This window comes from Gekko japonicus, unplaced genomic scaffold (genome assembly GCF_001447785.1).
Source record: "Gekko japonicus isolate JY-2015 unplaced genomic scaffold, Gekko_japonicus_V1.1 scaffold28, whole genome shotgun sequence".
Taxonomy (NCBI): Eukaryota; Metazoa; Chordata; class Lepidosauria; order Squamata; family Gekkonidae; genus Gekko; species Gekko japonicus.
The window spans coordinates 146,296-167,527 of record NW_015177010.1 but is presented as its reverse complement, the minus strand read 5'-3'; positions in this window follow the sequence as shown (position 1 = coordinate 167,527).

Below are 21,232 nucleotides of genomic sequence, written 5' to 3'. Positions count from 1 at the left end.
GAAACGGAGATGAGCACCGCAACCCTGGAGTCGGATTCGACTGGCTTTCGAGCAAGGGAACCTTTACCTTTACCTTTAAAAGCATTAAATCAACAAGTAGAACATCAAATTCAATAGGAACAATTGCCCAATCTCTATATCTAATAGCCAAGTCGCCCCCTCTGTGCGGATGCTTAAATCCACGCATCGGGGGGACATGGGGGGGAGGGAGATTTTTGTACACACTTGGGACGGTCCTCAGGTGTGCACAAAAATCTGAAAACGTACAAAAACTATCGGGGGGATACTTAACCCCCCCAAATTAAAACAGCGTCCCCTGCGCGTGTGCAGCTTCGCGTGCGCAGCTTCGCATTCGCAGCGCCGCCGGAGCGCCCGGAGGCAGCCATAAACAGCTGCTCGGCAGCAACAGCGGCTGGGAGTCAGGGGCTTGCACACCGCTGCCGCTACTTGCGGCGGCGGCGGCAGCCCAGGGAACGAGCGCCATCCCCACTCTGCTGTCTTCGCCGCTGCCTTTGTCGTCATCCCCGGCCTCCAGGAGCAGGCCGCTGCTTTGGTGGCTCGAGGGTCGCTGCCTGAGCCCCAAGGCCGGGCCCAGGCGGCCTCTGTCGAGTGAGGAGAACGGCGGCGGCTCGGCAGCAGAGGCTGGGAGAGCGGCCAGGGAGAACGGCGGTGGCGGCGGCCTCCAGGATGAAGTCGAGGCGCTGAGGCCCGACGAGCTGGAGCGGTGGGCTGGCTGTGAGGAAGATGAGACAGGGTGGTGAGAACAGGGGGATGATGCAGGGTGGGTGATAGAAGACGGCAGTCCGAGAGGGCGGGGTGAGGAGGCGAGGGGGAAATCGAGCGGGGGGGAGGAGACAGAGGGAGAGCTTACCTGCTCCTGCTGGTTCCTCCTCCGCCTGCTGATTTCCTCCCCCGCCCCCCCCCCTTTTTTTTCGCCCCCTGCTGCGTTCCTCCCCCGCCCCCCCCCCACGAGTTTTGTGGGTCTTTTCTCTTCTGGCTTCCAGAGGCCAGGTCTACCAATGTAGTGGGAAGGGCTGGGTAGACCTGTACTCCAGAGCCCAGGTCTACCAAAGTAGTGGGAAGGGGTGGGTAGACCTGTACTCCAGAGCCCAGGTCTACCAGTGTAGTGGGAAGAGGTGGGGAGACCTGTTCTCCAGAGCCCAGGTCTACCAATGTAGTGGGAAGGGGTGAGTAGACCTGTTCTCCAGAGGCTAGGTCTACCAATGTAGTGGGAAGGGGTGGGTAGACCTGTTCTCTGGAAGCCAGGTCTACCAATGTAGTGGGAAGGGGTGGGTAGACCTGTTCTCCAGAGCCCAGGTCTACCAATGTAGTGGGAAGGGGTGGGGAGACCTGTTCTCCAGAGCCCAGGTCTACCACTGTAGTGGGAAGGGGTGGGTAGACCTGTTCTCCAGAGCCCAGGTCTACACTGTGCACAACAAATGACAACACATTACGCAACATTTTGTTGCGCGTCTCCTCTTGTATTACAGAATTTCAATGCAAAAAGTCAAAAATTCCAAATGATGTGGCTACAAAGTCAGTCTTGTTGTTGTTTTAAATCTCAGTATTGCTAGCTCACAAGAACAACAAAACCAGTCAAAACATAAGGTCTTCTCTATCATTTACTGAAAACAACTCCCAGCTTTCTCTGAAGACACTCTAAAGGCTGTGGTCACATGCGCCAGATGAAGCGGAGGGGAAGTGAGGCTATTTCCTCCAGAGGAATTTGACACGCAGTTCTGAGATCACACAGTCCTTGGAAGCTGCAGGCGCAGCCCGCCACTGAGTGATCAGATGCAACTGCAGGTGAGTTGGCTTTTTTTTTTGCTGTTTGTTTCCGATGCGCTTAAATGAGGATTTGCACCTCCACACTGAGGGCCACCTATGGAGTAATCGATTATGTGCATACAAGGGGGGGGGGATCACACTGAGGGCCCCTTATGGGGTATGCGATTATGTGCATACAAGGGGGGGGGATCAACGGCACAGAGGTTGTGTTCAGACTGGCAGTTTGGCCCGATATAGGCACATTTTACAAACGGATTAAAGGGACATGATCACACAGCCACATCTGTCAGGCATTCCCTGGGCATACTCACCCCATCAGAAGATGACTTGGAGCTGGGTTAAAAAGCCACCACCTCTGAAGTGGTGTTTTTGTTTCCCTGCGCATTCATTGCTCATGGTTGAATGTCTGAACACGGGGGAACAAGCACAGAACTGATTTGGCAGTGTGAACCTGCAGATCTGTTCTACCGCTACGGAGGTGGTTTTTAAAAAGAATTGCCTATGTGCGCATGAGCACTACGCACACACATGGTTTTTGGATATGTTTTTTTGCAGTTTGCTCCGTGGCTGAGGTGCCACAGTACTGTGGATGCTTTACCATCGGATGTCTCCGTGGGTAACCCACAGCAGGGTGTGCTGTGTGGCTGATACATTCCACTACACTTTAACCCAGTTCAATTAGAGGTGGCACCATATTGCGCCAAGCCTCCAGTGTGATCACAGCCAGTGTTGGGATGGCATGATCAGACCATCCTGTGGTATGAGAGCATGCTTGAGCGATCAGACAGGGGAAAGTCTGTCCATGGCCCGTAACAACCCATTTACTACTGGACTTTCCCCGGTGTCTTTTAACTCCACTTCCATGGTGGAGCAGCACTGATTGCTGATGACTGCGGGATGCTTCCCAGATGTTGCTGTCTGATCGCTCCCTTTTGATCTGTCAGGCATTCGCACCTATGTCAGATCTAAAGGGCCTTGTGATTGCAGCCTAGACACTCCAAATCGATCTGTATCAATTCCAGTAGATCAGCTGACCCCTTTTAAAGTGTATCTCTTTTAGAGAGATCAAGGATAGAATTCAAGTAGCTTGAGACCCAAATGAAATGGTCACAGTAATATTTATCCATAATAGATGGGAGAGCCTCTATATTGGCATGGTAACCTTTCTATTTCCTTCCTGTAGAACTGAAAGCTCACCCTAAAGAGGCTCTCTAATCAGGCTTGAAATATTACTCAAGTAGTCTTCCTGCAACTAAACTTTCTTAGCACCAGAGTATCTGTGGAAATCCAAGGAGAAAAAGAAGTGCAGAATACTTGTCCTCTTACACATTCCTTTTACTTTATTTGGGTTCCATGCAGATGTTTGTTTGCACTGTTTAAAGTTTCTTTATCAGGAATGTGTGAGATCTGGCAGATGCCTGGTATCTCTGGAGAATTCCTGCACTAATTAACAGAGAGGGAAAGGAAGCCATACATTCTCAGCTGAGCTTATGCAGAATCATTAGGACAGGACACAGCAATAGCTTAGAGGAAGCAGGAAGGTGGCAGAGGAGGGGGGGTGCACATTAGCCATCCATATTCTTCAAGTGAGGCCTTAGGCTAAGTGATTTTTCCAGGAAAGAGGCTGCTAATGTGTGGGAGGGACTTAATTCTCACAGAGTTCAAGCAATTTATCAGGTTCTAAATAGGAACTTGAAAGATTCCTTAGGAAACAAAATCAATCTACTGTTATTTAATCTTATTTTACAGGGAAGCATCAAAAGAGAGAAAGATCCACACAGGGAAATAAAACAAAAAACACTGACATGAGTTAAGGGCAGCTGGTATCTTGGGGACAAGTCTACTCTACAAGCAGGAAACCAGGGGCAGAAAGTATATTTGGCTGCACAATCTGTTACCCTTCCCTTCACCTTTTTATACATATATAAAGCCCCTACCCACTTTATTTGCAAGTTAAAACGGCATGCTGTTTATTCGTGAATCTGTCTGTACCAATCTACCTAAGAGCCCCCTTATCTCAGAGTTAGAGTTGCCAACCTTCAGGTAATGGCTGGAAATTTCCTAGGATTGCACAGATCCATCTTGTTTCCTAAATTGTTCTTAATTAAATATGGAGTTGGGGGGAGATTTTATAAAATAGTGAGAAATTTCTGAGCAAAGAGGTTCCCCCCCTTCTCTGTGCAGCATTTTCTGTTTTGAAACATGAAAACAGAAGTATAAAAAAGAGTTTTAAAAGTCAGTGAAAAATGAGCATAGTAGCCAAAGATGACACAGAGATAAGGATATCATTTATCTCCACTGATGGAAGGAAATACATCAAAGTTCGAATATACAGCATGAATATACAGCATGATCCTGCCAAAGATTCTATCATGTGCATAGTATTTTGGGTCTTTAGATGCTGTTGTTAGTAGATGGACTAACTCCATAATATCATGTATGTTGAACTACCTGCACTAGGCAAAGGTGGTGGTGATTACAGATTTATATAGCCAAACGGGATCAAGAACGGCATTATTACTGCATCCACGCAATGATTCTCCATTCCCCTGTCATAGCTGCCACACATGCAGAGGCATTCACACTGGCAATGAAGCATCCACATGGGAGTTTTGGGAGCACTTTTCTCAGTCAGCTATCATTTTCTCTCACTGCAACACCAAAGGGCTTTCTGAGGACTTTTAAAACAAATCAGTAATGGCTATTATACAATAACATTACAGCAACCTATTGTTTAAACCCCCAGCTTCTGTTTTTCAAAAGTAAGTCTTGGGCTCTTTTCATTGCACAGATATAAGGTGGAAGGTAGATAATAGGCCAAGAGACTTTTTTATAAATGAAAGCTGAAAAGTGAGGAATTAGTAGATCATGTCAATAGGCTGTTATACTGTGAGGGGCAGATGGAAGGAAAATTGCACTGATATAGGCAAGACTGAAGGAGCTGCAGTGGCTCAAGTGGTTAAGATGCTGAACTGCAGGCTGTGAAAGGTCAGTAGTTCAGCAGTTCGAGACCCGAGTTGCCGCATGACGGAGTGAGCTCCCGTCTCTAGTTCCAGCTCCTGCCAACCTAGCAGTTTGAAAGCAAGAAATTGCAAGTAGATAAATAGGTACCCCTTCAGTGGGAAGGTAACAGCGTTCCGTGCGCCTTGGTGTTTAGTCATGCCGGCCACATGACCACAGAAATGTCTTCAGTCAGCGCTGGCTCTTTGGCTTTGAAACGGAGATGAGCACCGCAACCCTAGAGTCGGATTTGACTGGCTTTCGAGCAAGGGAACTTTTACCTTTACTATAGGCAAGACTAAAAAATGCAAACCTTTCTTTCCAGGTGGCTTGTTAACATGCTTAGGAGAGGAAAATTATGTCAAACCAGGTTGGACATTAGATGTACTGAGGATGGGGAAAGCCTGGGAAATGGACAATTAGAAGGGAGCATCATATGAATGCTTTAAAAAGAAACAACACTGTAATTTGGAAGTGGAAGAAAATAAAAATGCCATGTGGATGCGGCCTAGGTCAGAATCTTTTTCTCCAAGACAATATCCTCTGTGCATCCATCCCTTCCCTTCCCTGATTTATTCCATTAACAGAAAGCAAAAACAAACCAGGGGTGTTAAGATGCCTCGAAAGGAACTATAAAAGATTATAAGAAAGCTAAGATCCAAATGCTACATTATCTCTTTGGGTGATTAATATGCTATTTCTCCTTGTACTGTAAACCAATAAAATAAGTGACTGAAGGTTAGTTCATCACACACTTGGAGAAGTGTAGAACTACTAGAAGGGTTGTACTGACAGTTCCATTTTGTTGCCTCCCCCACTGCCCTTAGCACTAGCAACAGTGTCCTAAACAGTTCAACCAGCTCCAGGTACACACACGTGGGTGGTGTAGTTAAAATCTGCAGCAGTCATTCCTTCCGGCACTTGTGCAGGAACTCCATCAGAACTTCTGATGGTGTCACAGGAAAGAAATGCTTTTGAACATTTGGGAGTTCAGAGTGGCACACTTGATTCCTCCTTCCACCATTTCATCCTTACAAAAACCTGTGGGGTAGGTTAGACTGAGAGAGAGGGTGTACTCAAGAGTACACACTAAGTTTCATGGCAAATGGGGATTTGGTCCTGGGTCCCTAGAGGTCTTGGAGCTGCGGTGGCTCAAGTGGTTAAGATGCTGAACTGCAGGCTGTGGAAGGTCGGTAGTTCAGCCAAGGAAATGTCTTCGGACAGCGCTGGCTCTTTGGCTTTGAAACTGAGATGAGCACCGCAACCCTAGAGTAAACCTTTCCCTTTCCCTTACCCTAGAGGTCTAATCCAAAACTCTGTATCACACTGACCTCCAGTTAATGCCGGTGTCTAATTTTAGGGTCTGAATTTGAAGCTGTACAGATGTTCTTTTATTCCTACCTCATAACGATATATAGCTATAGATATACAACCCAAATGACATCTAGCTGTGTCTGGTGGCTGCTTCCTGGAAATAGCATCACAGTTCATTCTCTCCTGTCATTTGTGCTAGAGTTTCTCTCTGCTGTACCATTTACCTCCCTGGCATGCATCTCTGAGTGAAGCTTTTTTCCCACCCGTCTACTTATTTATGTAGAGGAGCAGATGGTAAGAGGGTTGGCTTCTCTTACTCATTCTGCATGTGCCAGCTTATGTGCGAGTGCCATTTTACGCAGCTGTTAACTCTTGCAGTAACAATAAGCAGAGAGAAGGCTTACACTAGAAGAAAATGAGCAACACAAGAGAGCAAGTCCATTCTTCTGTTCTCCCATGTCTAGTTATTCAAGTGAACATATTCTGGGTGCTGATGAATACTGATGAGTCAATTATAGTTGGGTCTTACATTGTTTTTATTTCCCTTTGTTCTCAGAACATTTGTATTGTATTCAGAACAATGCCCTTACTGAGCTGCCTGAACATTATTTATTTAAAAAAAAATTACCAGCATTTTAGTTACTCCTCAGACTTAAATAAGGACATTGTAAGCTGCCTTGAGTTCTGAAAAGGAAAGGCAACTAATAAATATTTTAAATAAATAATCATGATTTCTGTCTAGTGCTTCAAATTTAAGCAACCCTTTTCACTTTATTGATGTCTGTAAATCAATGCATTGTTGAAGGTGCCCACTCTTTCTCAAGTACTTGTGTTTTCTTAGCATGATTTCCCATGTTAATTTTTTTTGTTTCAGAACATGTGAGAGGTTTTGCAGCCACTCCCAGGTTGGAAAACATCATGCCAGATTGCTTAAGGGGCTCAAAGTAAGCCATGGAATTGAACTGTACTACTTCAGTCTTGCAGAAAATAACATTTGGCACAGAACTAATAATAAGTATTAAGCATTATAGCAGGGATGGCCGTAGATCAAGCAAGGGACACGGCAGTCTTTGAGTGTTCAGATAAGGATGCATTCCAACTTACAATGAAGCAGAAGAGCATCCCACCAAATAAAGTTTAAATTGCTGCTGAGATGCTTAGGGATGGGTTACATTTCCAGAAAAAACATCATTTCATTAACGTTTGTCTTGTTTCAAAAAAGTATATGGCAGACATGTATGTGCACTCAAATTTTGCCTGCCTTTTACCCTGAAAAGAGTTGGAGAAATGACAGCCTGTTAAAATCTAGTTAATGTAAATACTGCTGAGATAGTAGTTTAGTCTACTTGCACCCTAGGGGGAGCTGTGGGGCATTCCCTAGGGCTCAGGATTTATTGACAGCTTTATCTTGCAGTTTAGCTAATCTCTTGTGTTAGTATATGTTAGTGCTTGTACTCTGAAGGCTTCCCTGTTGTAGAAGAAGAAGGAGAAGGAGGAGGAGGAGGAGGAGGAGGAGGAGGAGAGAGCTCTTTCCAGAACTGTCCTTGAGAAAACAGGTCTGACAGAACTATGGCTTGCCCAAGGTCATCCAGCAGTTGCATGTGGAGGAGTGGGGAATCAAACCCGGTTCTCCCAGATTAGAGTCCGCACACTTCACCACAACACCAAACTGGATCTATTAGCGACCTGCAGTCGGTTGTTGCCTTTTTGTAAAACCCTGTTGTAGTAAAAGACATTGGAAGCAAACTCCAAAGCATGGATTAGATTATTTCTCAAATTCAGCCAACCAAAAGCACTCCTCCCAGCATACTAAATGAAATTTAATGACACTGACTAGAAACAAAAGCATTAGTCTTCGATCACCAACTATTTAATGCAGCACTTCTTATGAAATTGGAAGATGCCCCCCAAAAGGCTGTGAAATAGAGGCAAGAGCACCTCCCTTCAAATATATAGCCAAAGTAATGCAACATCCTTGTAAGGTAGACCAGTATTATTATCCCCATGTTACAACTGTAGAACTAAGGCCCGGGTCACACGGGCAGGAAAATGTGGGGGGGAAGCGTGGCTGTTTGCCCCGGGGCAAAATAATGCACAGTTGCGCCAGCAGACGTACCGTGGAGGTCCCGTGGTAGGGGGGAGGTGCCGAGCACACCACAATCCTGCACTGCGGCAAAGAAGCGGCGCGGCGCGGCAAACGGGTGTTTATTTTTCGGACACCAAAGTGTGAGCATGCCCTGTTGGGTGTTTGTGCGCATCCCATGGACAGTTGAAAAAAAACCTTTATACGAGGGGGCATGGACGGGCGCTGGAACTACCACCGGAAATGTGATCAGACACCTGCCCTTGCCCTGCGGTTACCGGAAACTAGTACCTCCGAGGTACTAGTTTTTAACCACGCATCTTTGGCGGGAAGCCTCGGGTTCGCCACAGGAGCTCTACGCTTCCCAGATGTGGCGGTGAGATCGCACCCGGAAAATCCGCCTATCTTCCGTCCCTCTAGTGTGCCTAATGCTCCATGTGACCGCAGCCTGAGACTGTGAGGGAGGTTTGTTTAAGGTCACATAGCAAATCTATGACTGAGATGAGGTATGAAAGACATCCTACTGGATCACCGCTCATTCTCTTAGTCTTATGCAACACCTCCCATCCAAATATTGACCAGGGCTGGCCCTACTTAGCTTCTGAGATCTGAGGAGACTGGGCTAGCCTGGGGTATCCAGGTCAGGGCCACCAATTCCTACAGGACTGAATATTTTAGTTGCTTACTTATTTCATTTTTTGTCCACTTTTCTTACTAAGACTCAGAGCAGATTACAGATTCAGAAATCATGTTCTATCTATCATATTTATAGCCTGCCCTCCCCACCAGTGGGCTTAGGGAAGGTAACAACATATCAAATACAATAAATACAGTTAACAATTAAAACACAGTAGTAAACATTAAAACGGTGGTCACAGTTCAAAGCAGAAGTTAGTTGGCTGTTCAGAAATTATCTCATCATCGGAACATATAATAATCAACGACAGGGAATATTTCAGTTTATTTGGGTTGCTATCTCTGACCTTAAAGGAATTTTAAAGTTCAGTTTAAATGGGATACATCAGCATTTATTAAGAAATTTGATAGAGTTTCTTGAACCTGAGTAAGAATTGTGAGTGGTTTCTTTACTACAAGAATCTCTTCTTGTCTCATGCTGATGGATAATTTCACCTTATATCTGAATTGCTGGCCCAAAGCCTTCTGCGTGCCTTCAGTATGTCACAATTCCTCTGTACTAAGGCTACATTGATTTGTCAGGAATTTGACTGGGGGAAAGTGTCTGGATAAGCACCAAAGCCAAAGGCCTGTTAATCTCCGTCAATACCATACCCCCAAGGGAGCTGTGTAAGAGGAAGTGTCTGCAGCAAGCACATTCTTAGGTACCGTGCTGATCATTTATTTGCTTCATTTATAGCTCACCTTTCTTCCCAATAAGGACCCAAAATAGCTTATGTGTTCTTCTCTCCTCTGTGTTATCCTCACAACAACCCTGTGATGTAGGTTAGAATGAGAGTGTGTGACTTGCCCACAGTCACCCAACAAATTTCCATGGCAGAGCAGGGATTCAAACCTGAGTCTCTAATATCCTTGTCCAGTACTTCAACTGGTACTCTTCTGCCTGATTAAGGGGAAAGAATTGGGAAAACAAAAGTGGGGGGGACTGGTTCAGACAATCAAATCTTCTTTTCTTTATGTGCAATGTTCTGATACACATTTGTGGGCAATCCATGGGGAAAAATTATGTGTCCACTTAACTAGATGGTGCCATCATTGTAGAAATCGGTGTTTAGATGGCACAATAATTGTATGTGTGGATTACTAATAGAAATGCAGCCACTGGGTTGGGCTAGGAAGACAATTTTGACTGTCTAGGCCAGTCCTGAAAAAGGTGGAGAAAGGTTGGGTGTGCATTATATCTTTTTAGCTTGGGGACTTTCGTGAAGGGTGGGATAGAAATATTTTAATAAATCCAATTTATTGTTTGAGGCTCCAGCAACTACAGTCCACAATTAGCCACAATCAGGCCTTGAACTAAGACAGGGACCTCCAATCTTATTGAACCTGTGGGCACCAGTGTTCCCTCTAAGCTGAGTTGGTGTGAGCTAGCTCACAGTTTTTTAGCCTCCAGCTCACACCTTTTTGTCTTGGCTCAGGAAGGATGGCTCCAGAGCAAACTGATTTATGCAATAGCCAAATTGCTCCCTCACAACTTTAATGCCGATAGCTCACAAAGCAGAACGTTTGCTCACAAGACTCCACATCTTAGAGGGAACATTGGTGGGCACCTTTAGGAATTTGAGAAGAAAAGTTGGGCACTGCAACAAAATGTTTGTCTTGGGAAGGGACCAGTCACAAGATGGCTGACTTGAGGGCTCAGTCTGATCACAAAACATTGGGAGGTTTCAGAAAATATTAGGAGGCATGCTCCTGTGGAGAGGAGGAGGAGAGGAGATTGGATTTATACCCCACCCTTTACTTGGAGTCTCAGAGTGGCTTACAATCTCCTTTCCCTGTGAGGTAGGTGGTGCTGAGAGAGCTCTTTCAAGAACTGCTCTTTCCAGAACAGCTCTGACAGAACTATGGCTTGCCCAAGGTCATCCAGCAGCTGCAAGTGGAGGAGTGGGGAATCAAACCCAGTTCTCGCAGATTAGAGTCTGCACACTTAACCACTATACCAAACTGGTAGAGGCAGCTGCCGCCAAACAGATGTTCCATGCAGACACAAAAAGTTTCTTGTGAAGCATCTTCTACTCCAACAAAGGAGAGGGTCTCTACTTTGATGACAAGATGCTTTGAGGAAGAAGAAAGTAGGCAGTGCATTGGGGAACACTGGAATAAAATAATTACAAGGAGCAGGCAGACTGTTTACTGAAGCAGCTGTGCTTATCAAGTTTCTGTACTTCATTCCCATGATGTTAGGGTGCAGGATTTCCCCATGTAATCTCCACTGAAATGAATGCATATTGCATAGGTGCTCACTGCATTACACTCTGATTCTTAAAAGCATTAGACGAAAAAAGGTGCAGCTGTGATGGTTCAATATAATGAACTTCTACTCCAAATATTTAAATTGGTTTAAAGCTCAGCCTTAAGAATGCCACATCTCCGGAAAAACAAACCTGCCAGGAATATAAGGATGGTTGCTTTCCTATTACTGAATAATTTTTCCTTTTCACGGATAGCTGCTTATTACCAGTTGTGGGATGCATTCTCAAAATGGTGGAATACTGAGATCAGTCTGATAAATAATCAACCACTATCTTGTTGAATGTTAAAGGTTTCTAGATTTCCAAAAAAGCATCTGAAGCAGACCATCAAATAATACTATTAATAACTATCCTACATCTTTCAGGAAAAAACTCAATATCTGCTATTGTCAGACAGATGATCAATTATGCACCAGTTCATTTTTCTCATGTAAATTGCTTCCAGAACATGACTACATTCCAGATGTTGCTGTCCCTCATTTAGGAGCTAGTTGGAAGTTTTTTGGAATGCTTTTCTAAATTTATATTTCATGGGAATGTATCTAAAGATTACATTGTTACATTGAATGGCAGTTAACAGTATCGGAATGTACATGCCTGCTATGCCAAATATTAAAATTCCAGGTTTAATAGATGATGGGTTTAATTCATGTTTTACTCTATAAACTATCTCTAGCGGGTTCTCAGAAGAGACAGCATATAGATTTTGTGAATTAGTACATCCATACACCCCCTGAGGAGGATGTGCCCCCTTAAAACCAATGGCCAACAGCCAACCACAAAGCTACCATATTCCTCTTCCTGCTGTCCTCAATATCAGGTTGGTTCTGATACTGCTTGGTTATTATGTACAAAACGCTTGTTTCTCATTAAGGAGTCTTCCAGCTACCAAGCTGAAGGCAATTGATTAAGTGCTGTTCAGAGGCAACCGCAATTGCTAATGGTATTGTTGAAAAAGCAGTAATCCACTATCGGATTACACCCACAGTTTACAAGCAGAAATTTAGCCACTGTCCAGAATTAAGCCAATTAACTTACAATGTTCATCAGAGCATGTACATCTCTGCATCATGTAACAAAATGCAGTAAACTCTGTTTTGGACTTCATTGGTACACTGCTATGCCTTTGAAGCAATGTCTCCTTGCTTAAGGGTACATGCCACAAAAGTTTTGTACATTGTTTCTCTCCAACTTGCTTTAAAATTGAATTTGAATCTTGTTCTAGATGCTGCATATCAATGCTTCACACCTCTTATGTTTAGAAAGACATAACCCACAGTGGCTTTGAGTGAATAGAACCTTGTGTCACTCTCACAAAACATATTTCCTGGTCTTTAACAGGCCAGCTGCATCTTGTTCGACTGGGATCAAAATCAAAGCATTCCTCTTTATGGTATTAAAAATGGCATATGTCATGGCACTCACTACACTGATCACTTCTGTCTTGCCGGGTGTTCTTGACACTGTATCTGCCCAACTCCAGAGCAGTTCTGGTTTAGTGACACTGCATTTGGAAAGATGAACTCTTCATGGCATCAGAGCAGAACAGTTGCTGATTTCCCCAGCGACTAATACATCAGCCTTCCAGGCAGCCTTCATTTCTGGCACAGAGTTTCTCTAACTCATCTATACCCATAGACAAAATGTGTTTCACTGTAGAGGAAGGAACTCAAGTGTTTACTAAATACCAGCTGGACTGGCCATTTCATCTTGGTGTATTCTCCATTTTCCCCTTGCTAGGCAATAGCTTGGACCCATGATCCCCATGAGGAGCAGCAAAAGAACTTCTGCACATGCTCTGTGTGCACATGCATCCCCATTTTCCTCCCAGTTCTAGCCCCCTTTGAAGCAGTGGATTGTAGAAAGACCCCAATCATTTGAAGTGACTGGGGTGGGTGGGCAGAGATTAGAAGCTGCAGCCAGAGGCTATATGAGCATGCTGTGCGTGTTTAGAAATGCTTATACACATGGACATATTTGTATCCAAGACAATATTTCATGGAGACCAAAATATTTAATAAATCACATTAATTCACTTTGCACCAGGGAAGGCTTAAATGATGCTCACTGACACTAAATAACCTTTTGTTTAGTACTGAAAAGAATTGTTGAAAGTAAAACAGGCAGTACTTACAGGAAACCAGGGTTCTTCTGGACTGTGTCATTCACTCTATCATTGAAGTGAATTAGATTAATTTTAAATGGGAGACATAGTATATGGTTGAAGCCAGATGGGCTAGGGAAAGAAAGAATCAACATTGCTTGAAGTCTGTGGCAAGGAAAGAAAAGGAAACACACTATATATTCTAGCAATGTTATCCATCATTACTGAAATCGTGTTTGCACCATTTTTGCACAGGGTTCTTAATGAACAGGATTCACTTGGAAGATCCTACAATACACATTTGCTGAAGGGTTTTTTAATTTTCATTTCGCACATCAGCTAGAATTAACACACACACACACACACACAAACACACAAAGCCTATTTTTCATTCTGCATGAATGGGATTCTAGGCATAAGCAGAGATGGAATTCTAGGCACTGTTAACTGTGGAAATAGTCCAAGAATATGTAAATAACCACAGTACATGTGATAGTCACTGTCCAAGGTGCTGAAATTCATAAAGCAACCAAAACAAATCTCAGGAGAACAAACTTAGAGTCCAGTGGTGCCTTTAAGACCGACAAAGGTTTATTCAAGGTATGAGCTTTCATGTGCAAGGCACACTTTTTCAAATACATTGGAATGGTAGATGAGATTCTAAACTTATAGACAGGGCTTTAATGGCAAATTAACATGTAACATGATGATGTTGGTAAGTTATGCAAAGTGAAAAAAATTAAATAACAAGTTAAGGTTATAAGGTCAACAGTTGTAAAGGAATAAATATGTTACAATGGCAGATAAATGTCTAAAGATGTTTTTTCTAATTGTGGGAAGTAACATAATCTTAATTATCTCCTCTCAGGCATGGATAGCACGTGGAGAGCACTTAACAGTATATTTTGAGCTGGATGTAATGCTGTCAGCAGACATCCATTCAGTATTCTAATATACTATTCTGAAAAATAAATACACTAAAATACAGAGCATTTATAGTACTTATTGTTGAGAATACATATGTGAGGACTGAATGAGTTAGCATATGTAATGGGATAACAATCCAATATCCCTGTTGAGACCTGGGAAAGTTTTTGTTCCAAGTGTTGTAATAACTTGTAATTCAGCAATTTCCCTTTCCATTCTGTTCATGAACTTCCTTTGTAATAAAAAGCTACATTTGTAATAAAAAATTGAAATTTTTGTAATAAAACAAATGTCAGGAGATGGATCTGTTAGGAGAAATAGAACCCAAGGTGATCATACACAGAAGTAGTATGAAAGGGGTACATTCCATCAAAGTGACAGCCCTCCCCTCCTCCCACCCCCCTCCCCCATGTGAACCCTCTATGAACTCATCCCAGGTTTCCACAGCCAATAGGAGAACCGCTGTTGCTGTTCAAATGCTCCAATGGGTGAGGGGCATGCTCTTTAAATGGAGAAGGGGACTCTGCACAGGCATGCGGCATGCGGCATGCGGCATACCTTCTTCTGCTGCTGGGCATTTTGTTGTCAATGGACGCTATGCAACAAGTGAAAATAATATCATAATATATTAAAAATCAATATCTTACAAGGGGGGACCCGCGATACTCGCGTGCCCCACAGTCTCTCTGTGAGGCTCCTTAGCGGCGGCGGCATTTTTCTCTCCCCCTCACCCCCCTAGCCCTGACGTTTCCCGGCCGCCCGCCCGGCCGCCTTCGAGGCGGCGGCGGTGAGGCTCCTTAGCGGCGGTGGTGGTTTCCCCCCTAACCCTCCTGGCCCTGACGTTTCCCGGCCACCCGGCTGCCCGGCTGGCTCCGAGGCGGCGGCGAGGCTCCTTAGGCTCCCTCGTCACTCGGCCCCCCCCTCGCTGCTCGCCGCTCGCCGCTTCCCTTTCAAGCAGCGGCGGTGGCAGCCTCGGTTGCCAAGCGTTCCGTGCACATGCGCACGGAACGGTCTTGCACTTTCGGAGGGATTTAAACATCCCCCCAATTTTTTTTCAAGGTTTAGCATTTTTTGCACACGTGGGGACTGGCCCACGTGTGCACAACCCCCCTCCCCCCAAGTGCCCCCGGAGCGCTGATTTAGCGATCCGCACGCACGGGGGCAACTTGGCTATTAGATATATAGATAAACAATGCAGAAAAGTGCAAAGAAGGGTCCAAAAATAGCTGCAGTTGACAAAGTTCTCTGGAATAGCGTTTAAATTCTTGAGTGTGCTTTTGTTTAGCCTGCCCACTTTGAATTGACTATGTTTAAACTCAAGAGCTGTGGATATGACTTCTGTGAACCTACTGCTATCATGTCAATATATTTAATGATGAACAAACAATAGAAAACGCAACTGTTAGTGTGGTCCTGTTCAGAGGAAGTTCTCATGAAACAAAATGCTATTCCAGAGAACTTCATCAACTGCAGCTACTTTTGGACCTTTCTTTGCACTTCTCTGTATTGTTTATAAAATATTGATGTTTAATATATTATGGTATTATTTTCACCTGTTGCATAGCATCCATTGACAGCTTTTTTGATCTTGTTGGTTTATTTGAGCTGTTACCTTTCGTGTGAATAGCTGGGCATTTTGTGACATGGAGAACACCTACATGCCAATAAAAGTGACTGACTGACTGACATGGAGAACACCCCCATAAGCTCTCCTAAAATGGAGGAAGAGCCAGTGGTGCTGAGACTGAAAGCAATCAAAAGGTGTTATATGACTCAGGATGCAGAAGATGCTGTACTGGTCATTGTAAAGTGACTTATTACTACACCAGATGGAGAAGAGCAGGACAAAGTGCAGAAGCCCGAGCCTGATAAAAGGAGCCATCCTAACAGTGAGGGAGATATGGAGACTGGGCCTATGTCTACAAGAAGGGTGATGATGCTAAAAGAGGCATGTATGTCATTCTGTACATTTCTGTGTATGCATGGAGCATATGCCAAAAAACTAAAATAGCAATGTCCTGCTTTTTCAGGGCCCACTGAATAAGGAAGCAGAAGGCAAACAGGAGTGTAGCTGTCCCAAATTCGTCAAAGTGAAAGTGCCTATCCACATAGTGTTGGACAATTTTTATGAACTGGGGATCCTCGAATCAGATTGCATGGGTCACCGAAAACACCAGTCTGTGGTAAGTTCTGTTGCTAAAGCTGCTGTGTATGTTGTTGTGAATTACTTCTTCAAAGAGAAGCTGTTTTATGCTTGTCCAGTTGTGGGGGCCCAGTGGTCACCCAAGTGCCTGACATTAATTTATTTTATTCAATTTATACCCCGCCCTTCCCGCTTCGCGGGATGACTTGTATAATAAAACTTTGAAACACGTGAGTTCAAAACTGTGCATGGAGCCCATATTATATGTTATTATGGTGAGTGTATGTTCCATTTGTTATTTTGGTATGAATAAGAAAGAACCAGCACGGACAAATATGTAGATGTCATCAGCTATTCTGACAGCCCCTAGAACACATTAAGTACTCTGCTGCAGGGAACTGACAAGAGAATTCTGGATCTGGCTAACGCTGTTATTAAAGACTGTGATTAGAAGTCTTTTCAGATTCACTGTGACAAGTGTAAATACGGAATTTAAAATTTCGATTATCGTAAAATGTACCAAAAGAGGAAGGTACTGTCAAATAAAATTCAAAATCAATAAACAATTTCAAACTATTGGCTTATTTTACTGTCTGACATGAGTTAAACAAAGAGACACACAGAATGTCCTTACAGTGGGAGGGAGGCTATGAATATAAGAAACACAGGAAGGGGCGAAGAACTCAGGAACATTAATTTTCAAGTGCAGCTACCATGAACAATGTATTTATGGTATTTGAAAAGGAGGCTCCTGGTACAGGCAGACACAGGAATGTGGGCACCTGGCCTGTGTTATTATGTATCTAGACAAACTCCCCCCCTGACCAATTTTAAAAAATACCCCTAAATGTCAAGCAGATACAAAAGAGGAGAAGATCTGTATCAAAATGTTTTTCCGCTATGCACAGATCGCGCACTTCTCCTTTGCTTCTGCAATTTCTTCTATATAAACCTACCTGATATTTGAGAACTGCAGCAGAATTCCTGCATCTAACACTTGGTTAGATAACCCAGGTGATGAATGGAGAAAGAGCCTTTTCAATGGTGTCACTAAGACATGACGGATTTGTGATTTAGAGAGCAGTCCTAAACAAGTTTACTAAAAAGTCTAGTCAATGAGGCTCGCTTCCAAGAAAGTGCTCTGAGGACGGCACTGCTAATCTCATTTATATGCCAATTTAAGACTTTCTAGTATCCAGGGGATTCTATGGATTGATTTATGGTCTGTTTATTATGGAAATGTTATTAATATTCTGATATTACCTGATTTGTGGTATTGTGATGGTTTTACTTATTTTATTGCTTCTTGCTGGTTCATTTAGTGTTTTGCCTATATTTAATGAAAGCTGCTTTGTGGACTTTGACTAGAAAAGTGGACCAGAAATGTTCTAGTCAGCAAAGATTTTTGTTCCATACCTTCAAATTGTTCATAATTACTCAAAATATCATAAATATCCACAGTGCTTTTTTTTGGTTAAAAAAGGATGCCAGTACTCATATACAAGGTTGTACCAATTTCCACCAATTCCCTGCATCTCTGCAAAATCACCCCTACGCTGCTCCTGAAAGTCCACTAACCTGCAAGAACGATATTTTGGAGGGTTCAGTAGAGGCTGCAACAGAAAAGGAGGATCACTGCTGCCCCTCTTAAGAAAGGGGTAATTAATTTTTCTTAAGGGCATGGTTGGATACAGGCCATTATCTGGTAATCCTTACAACAACCTTGTAAAGTAGATCAGTATTACTATCTCCAGAGTACAGTCTGAGACTGAGAAGCTGTGGTTTGCCTAATCTAAGGCTATCTGTTAGTTCAAAGCAATAGTGAGAGTGGATCTGGGGACACTCTGGTTTTATTTATACTCACCTTTCCAGATACGCACCGAACTGTTCTATTGTTGATCTATTGGCAGCACTGCTAACTGGCAAGGCTGATCTGCAGAAAGCTGGCAAATGTACAATGTAGAAGTTAGTATTAATGACTGTAGAGCAAGTTGGTCTTAAAGATGTAGGAGCAGAGGCCTACTGGTCCCCAAAGGGTATAATGGAGCTGAAAAAAATTCAGGATTTCGGGGGGGGGGGATGAATCCAAATACCATACCAGTATTGGGATTTGGGACTATCAGAACATACAGAAATTTTGTGGGTTCAATATACCCGAACCTTGAAAATACCGTTTTTTTTGCACACTCCTAATATTTAATTGGGTAAGTTATCTGTTCTGTTTCTAGATGGAATTCCAGAATTTTGGTAGATAATAGGAAGTAGAAATGCCAGCAGAATTTCCGTATAACTTCTCTGTTCTTCATACAGATACATTACCAGATCCAGCCAAATTCAGGCATTTTAGGGTCTTACTTGAACTCTTCCGTTCAAATCATAGATGCCGGGAATCTTGAAATGAACATGCTGTTTGGACTCACTATGACTGAACTTTTCATTACAAATTGAGCTCACTGAATTACCTTGATGGGTCCCCCGCCCTCCAAATTTGACTGAGGACCATTTTGAACAACTTTGTACCTGTGCAGTAACCATTTCTACAGGCTTTCCTGTGTATGTTGATTCATATACTACAAGGTCATGCTACAGAAAGTAAGTTGGAACAGTTCTTCTTCACGATGCAGGACAAGAGTGATATGGTTGCAAATGGGTCTTCCCTGAGTTAGTTTCAGAATGTGCATGGGTGAGTTATTCCTGATATGTACAGTGTGCCTGCCTTTTCTATTAACAAACACCAGACATAATGTTCTTGGCAGGCATAAGGAGCCAAGAATACAATTAAAAAACCCTTATTAAAATCAGTTTGACTCCAAAATACTTAATTTCAGCTGGCCATACCCATAATGCACAACCCTGCCAAAGCCTGGAATTATTGACACCCCACATCCTTGACTTTAAAGTCCTGTTAAATCTTTCAACCACTGCTGCCTTAACTTCACTGCATTCACAAAATGAAGCATTCCGCGCTCCTTTAACAGCTTTCAGAGTTTGAGGCTCAGGAACTCCTTTCTTTGTACACAGGTTCTTCTCCCATCTCCAGTTTGTGGGGCTTAATGAGTGCATTTCAGGGTCCCTCCATTTTGGGAGATTGTACGGGGGTGCTCTCCATGTCACAAAAGGTGCAGCAGAAAAAAAAAGCCCAGCAGCAACAGAAAGCATTCTGCATGCCTGGACAGAGTCCCCTCACCCATTGACGCATTTGAACAACAACAGTGGCTCTCCTATTGGCTGTGGAATGCCATGATAAGTTCATAGAGGGGGTCACATACCTACCTCTGGGGGAGGGGAGTAGGGGAGTGGTGGCAGGTGGGCAGGGATGGCAGGTGGGGGAGTGGGTGATAGGTGGGAAGAGGGATAGTGTGTAGGGGAGAAGTGGCAGGTGGGGGAGGGAGGAGCTGTTACTTTGAATGGAATACATCCCTTTCACACTACTCACGGATTATATTTTCACCCCAGACAATCTATCAGATTCTAGTCATCAAAGTGTAAAAAATTTTCACTCCATCTAAAAGAAAAAGAAAAAGGGGAAAAGAAGAGAGAGGAAAGAAAGAAAGAAAGAAAGAAAGAAAGAAAGAAAGAAAGAAAGAAAGAAAGAAAGAAAGGCTTATTGACTAAAGAAATTGATACAAAAAGAACAATTTTTAATTCAACCAACTTTGTATGATAAAAGGGCGTGCAAACTCTTCATCCATACAGTACATTCAGTGGAATGGAAAAATGTCTAATAATGACGACTTCAGCTTTTACATTCATACAGTAACATCTGATATTACTCAAATATTCGAGTATCTGAAACTGCTATGCTGAATAGTTCTCAATATATTGGGAAATGGCCTGGCAACATGCAGACTGGAAGGAGAGCATCCTATCTGTTGTTACTTACTAAATTCATGCTTATCTTCAGCTACACAGCCAATGTTGCATTTTTTTTCCCTAATGGAAACCTTTCCTGACAGTTGAGATAAGTAATGGCTTGATCACAACATCTGAACAAATAAAACCTACAGTATGTTTGACTAAGCCTAATTCATTGTGCTGCTTCAGTCTCTCTTTCAGTCATGACAAGGCTTACATATTCACCTCCTAAATGGACTGAGCCAACTGCAAACTCGTGTTTGCACCTGGCTCATAAGTAGGTCGCTAGCACCATGCCTGTCCCCACCACAACAGTCAACTGTTCCTCTCTTCAAAACTCTGACAAAAGCTCTAACATTCTCTTATTTGAAATCTCTTTTAAAGACTGCTGTTCCTTCTTCCTTCCCTGGTGTCTTGAATGCTGCTAGAGCAGCAGCCCAGGTGCCAAGGACCATGGAAATGATTTCCTAGAGAGCCTGAACCCCTTTTAGTATGCATGTCAGACACTCTGGAAACTACAAGTCCCAGGGCTACTTGCACAGGGTCTGGCAAATAACTGAGCTAAAGGGTGTTTTCCTGTCAGTATTTCTCAATTTCTATGACTACAGGACATGTTGCAAGTTTCTTATTTTAAATGTTTAAACAAGCGCTGACATGAAGCTGTTTTTTGCTGAGTCAGACCATCGGACCATCAGTTTTGCTGACTTTGACCGGGAAGAGTTTTCCATGGTCTGACAGATAAGTGCCTTTCCCAACAACAGACAGACTTTTTAGTGGCATGGTCAGGGAGTGAACCTGGTACCTTCAGTATGCAAGCAAAGTCATTGGTGTAGTGGTTAGGGTGCTGGACTAGGACTGAGAAGACCTGTGTGCAAATTCCTACTTAGCCCACAGGTTGACTTTGAATCTGTCACTCTTAGAGTTTAACCTACCTCACAGGTTTGTTAAGAGGATAAAATTATTTGCCCTATGGCCCCCCCCAACTGAAGTTTCAGGTCAGAGAAATGGCATGAGGGAAGGCAGGTTCCCCACCTCCCCCTGCTCCCTGGTGGTTCCTACTAGAATGATCC